General features: G+C 37.8%; 1 non-coding gene across 1 annotated transcript; it reads right to left on the reverse strand.

The window, feature by feature from the left end:
* Positions 1–1,908: 1,908 nt before the first annotated feature.
* LOC141552383 (U1 spliceosomal RNA) lies at positions 1,909–2,069 on the reverse strand. Its single transcript, XR_012485178.1, has one exon. It is a non-coding gene; the product is annotated as a U1 spliceosomal RNA (small nuclear RNA).
* Between the last annotated feature and the right edge of the window lie 2,666 nt (positions 2,070–4,735).

The raw sequence follows: 4,735 nt of genomic DNA on the forward strand, positions 1-4,735 counted from the left end.
ACATTACAGCCTTTGTCACATTTTCCTTTTAAAGGAGTTAACCACCAACTGCTCCATGTCTCTCAAATTCTATCTGCTAAAAAAAAAAAAGACTAGATGGCGAGATGAAATTCCTCCCACATGCAGTACACCCACTTTAATGTTTTTCCTAAAATCTATTTATCTTAGTCACGACCTTGTGAGCATGAATAGAATGTGGCAAACATTTCCCAGGATCAAGTATACCTGAGTCTTGGAAAAAGTTAAAATAAAGTTGTAATTTCTAGGGAGTAGCAAATTATCTTTGCTACCTCTTTTAAGAGAACTTTAAAAAAGAAAAAGAACCAAGAGGATCTAAAAATAAGTACAATTTTGGAGGTTAATTTTTTTTTTAAATTAAACTTGTATTTCTTCCTGCCTTTCTGTGTTTCTCTCTGTCTCTCTCTGTCTCTCTCTGTCTCTCTGTCTCTCTCTCTCTCTCTCTCTCTCTCTCTCTCTCTCTCTCTCTCTCCCCTCTCCTCTTCTGTCTGTCTCTTTGTGTCCCTCTCTCTCTCTTTCTGTGTGTCTGTCTTTCTTTCTGACTCTCTGTCTCTGTCTCTTCTCTCTTTGTCTCTCTGTATATGTGTGTCTCTCTCTGTCTCTCTTCTTTCTGTCTGTGTCTTTCTCTCTCTGTCTCTATATCTGTCTGTCTCCTCTCTCTGTCTCTTTCTTTCTCCGTCTCTGTTTCTGTTTCTCTGTCTGTGTGAGTCTGTCTGTCTGTTTCCTCTCTGTCTCTGTCTCTGTCTCTCTGTCTGTCTCTGTCTTTCTCTCTTTCTCCCTCCCTCTCCTCCCCACCCCCTCATTTGTGCTTGTCAAATTAAGAAAGACCAAGTAAAATAGTAGGAGCTATCCCATAAATAGTTGCTAGACATATAGAAACTAGGAAAATAGATACACCATGATTAGAATAAAAAGATGAATACAATAATTCTTTGAATGTGGTGGATAGCAGTTTAATTACTAATTTAGAAAATTATAGCAAGCTATTACTTAAGCCGGAAAAAGGAATTTGGCCAAAACAAAGTAAACTTAAATGGCCAAGTCCTTGTGTGCATGTTCAACATTTCATTGGGAAATCTGGCTCTCTCCATCATAGAGGAGATCTACTTGGAATATCAGCATGTTTACTTTGTCTGAGCAAGTAGGATGTAAGCTAATGAGTTTTTCGAACATTGCAAAGAAGAATGTTGCATGTGAAAGGGAAACTGAATAGTACATGCAAATGAAAGAATGCTTTGGGAACATGGGAAAGTTCATTTTGGTGTGCTGGGAAAAATCCAAACAAAATAGGGTTTAGAAAGAGGTGGTGTGGTTAAAAGAAGTTCATTTGCGTTAGGGTGTTACTATAAATGTCGAATTTGACCCTGATTGGCTATGAATGATTCAAGCACAAGTGAACAAGCAAATTCACAGTATGCCATATTGTACCTTATTTTTTGTGTGTGCCATATGGAATTTCTTTGTGTACTAAGTTGTTTTTTATGTTTGTTTGTTTTGTTTTTTACTGTTCCATAAAAACTAACCCTTCCAGTGTCTTGCCTATGTTTAAAAGATAACAATTCTAAGCAGAGCTTGTCATTTGTGTTTAATACGATCATGAGAAGAGTCAAGAAATTAGAGTTATTTAAACTTAAGAAGAGAAAGTTTAAAAATCATGGCTAATTGGCCATTATTTTTTTAAGCACCTACTATATGCAGTGCCTTATAATAGATACTGGGTATGTAAAGACCTAAGATTTGATCCCTGCCCTCAGGGGGTTTTCAATCTACTCAGTGAGTCAATAAACATTTACTAAGAGCTGTGAGGCAGTGTGCTAACAGTTACAAAGAGACTGTCCCAGTTTTCAAGGACTCCATGGTCTTTCTTTTTTTTCCTTTGAATGTCAGAAAGAGGGGAGAGCGGGACGCAGTCCCCCACTATCACAAATTATGCAGTCAAGTTTCCCGCATTTGGGGAAATCGAAGGAGTCAGCCCATCCGGAGTGAAATGGATAAGTCTCGCCCTGGGAAAACACCTTTGTGATCATGGAATCACCCCTGCCAGTAAGTATAAGGACTCCATGTTCTAATAGGAGTCACAGCAATTAAATTACTATGTACAAACAAGATATAGATGAGTTAATTGGAGTTCTCAATAGACAGAAGGCAGTAGCATTGAAAGAGAATGGGAAAGCCTTCTCTTAGAAAATGGGATTTTAGCTGGACCCTAAAAGAAGTCAAGATGGGAACACCTCTCAGTTGGGGAATGGTTAAACAAGTTGTGGTATATAATTGTGAAGGAATACTACCTCACTGTAAGAAATGATGATCACTGGTTGGTTTTTAAAAGACACAGAATAATTTGCATGAAATAAAGAAAAAATGAAGTAAGCAGAACCAAAAGAATACTGTGTATACAGTGCTACTGTATAGTAACAGCAATATTGTTTGAAGAATAACTGTGAATGACCAAGTTATTCCAAATGCTATAAATACTCAAATCAACTATAAAGGACTTGTAAAGGAAAATACTATCTACCTCCAGAGAAAGTGCTCATAAATTAAAGTACACATAGTATGATTTTATATATAATTATAAATTTAAGTCAAATGCTGACTGTCTCCATTGTGATATAGAGTGAGAGGAATGGAGACAGCTTGGAACTTAAAATGTAATAAAAAATTTTAAAAAGAAAGAAAGGAGCCAGGTGGCCAGGAGGCAGAGATAAGATATATTCATTCATTCATTTAACATGAAGTGTTATGCTGCTTTTCGTTTCAATACTTTCATTCAATACTTTAAAAGATCTTTTATTTCATTTATATGTATGCTACCTCAGCTGAAACAGATCACTGCCCTCTGTCCCTTAGGAGATGACTTAATAGGTTCTGTGGGCAAAAAATTCATTACCTGGTGGCTAGCCTTCTGTTGATAAGTCTCTTCAAATGTTACTAAGCTGATCCCCAGAGGACAGATACAGAGGCCATTGCCAGTCCCATCTTTCAAACCTTTCCAACTTGGTACTATCTGCCAGAGGTGATATTTCACAAGCCTTTGAGAACTGAGGGCAGCTCCATGCCACAGTCAGGTAATGAAGTCCAACAAAGGTGGGAAATATGCAACAATGCAAGGTAACCTATGGTAAGTGCGCAATGAGTAGGATAGCTGATACATGCTACAGTAGCACATGGAAAGGGGAATCCCTGCAGGCTGGAGATAAGGGGAGAGAGTCAGAGATGAGGCATCCAGACACAGGGAACATTTGATCTAGCTGAACAGAACTAACATGGGAAAAAAAAAAAGCTAAGGTGGTGCAAACGGGGGGAACAGAATGAGGAAATAAACGTCACAGCTTGGGGGGTTCTTATAGCTGAACTGTAATAGAGTTAGAGAGGTAGATAGTAGACACTATGTGAAGGGCTGTGAAGGACATGTACTGTATCATAGTATAATGGACAGTGCTGGAGAGTCAATGGATTTGGAACCTACCCAGACATTTGCTAAATGGTGTGACACTCAGGGAAAGTAATCTCATGTCTTCTGCATAGGCTTCCTTTTCTTATAAAATATAAGTTGGAGTGGGTTTAGATATACTATTATCTCTTCTAGGGGCAGCTAGATGGCACAGTGGATAGAGTACTGGCCCCAATCAGAAGGATCTGAGTTTAAATCCGGTCTCTGACACTTAACTAACCCTTATTAGCTGGGTGACCCTAGGCAAGTCACTTAATCCCAACAGCCTCACCAAAAAAAAAAAAACAAAAAAACAAACCCTCTTCTACCTTTAATCCTTAAGATCCTATGATTTTAAAAGGACAAGAACTTCCTCTTGTTATAATTGAATCCTCAGCTAGTTGGCACTATAGATAGTACTCTGGGCCTGCATCAGAAAGATCTGAGTTCAAAGCTGACCTCAGATACCTCCTAACTGTGTAATTGTAGGTAAACCACTTAACCTTTTTCTCTGTCACTGTGCTCAACTATAAAATGAGGATAATAATAATAATAGGACTTATCTCCCAGGGTTATTGTGAGGGTAAAATTAGATAATATTTATAAAATGCTTAGCATAGTGACTTGCTTATAGTAGGTACTTAATAAATTCTTGTTTCCTTTTTTTCTTTCCCTGTAGTAGAGCTGAAGCAGATTTGACAAAAACAAACCAATAAAACAAACAAGGCATTACTTCCTTTTTTATATATTCTTTTTACCCACCTCCCCCTACATGGAGTTTTCCCTGATGCCCTAACCCCTTCCTGGAACTTCTTTGTATTCTTTATCTTGTATGTTTTTGTATTTCTGCCTTCCCCCCAGTAGAGGCTCTTTGAAAGCTAAAACTATCATTTTAATCTTAGTATCCTAGTACCCACTACAGGCCCTTGTACATTTTATTCAACTATACCTGTGATTCATCAGTGTAATGAAGTTCCAGTGTGGGAAATATCTCCACTAATATAAATAACTAACTGATTTATAAATTATTATCTTAAAGGTTATCTGAGGCACTGACAATGGTAGAAAGAACTTGAGCCTAGGAATTCTTATACTAACCCTTGTGCTCTAGCCAATACCCCAAACTGCATCTCATCTTGCACATAGTAGATGCTTAATAAATGTTGGAGACAACTAGGTGCCCAGTGGATAGAGTACTAATTTTCCTTGGTCACAAGACACTTAGTAACTATCCCTGAAGAAGTCACTTAGCCCTGTTTGCCTCAATTTCTCATGTGTAAAATG

Source organism: Sminthopsis crassicaudata, chromosome 1, assembly GCF_048593235.1.
Source record: "Sminthopsis crassicaudata isolate SCR6 chromosome 1, ASM4859323v1, whole genome shotgun sequence".
Taxonomy (NCBI): Eukaryota; Metazoa; Chordata; class Mammalia; order Dasyuromorphia; family Dasyuridae; genus Sminthopsis; species Sminthopsis crassicaudata.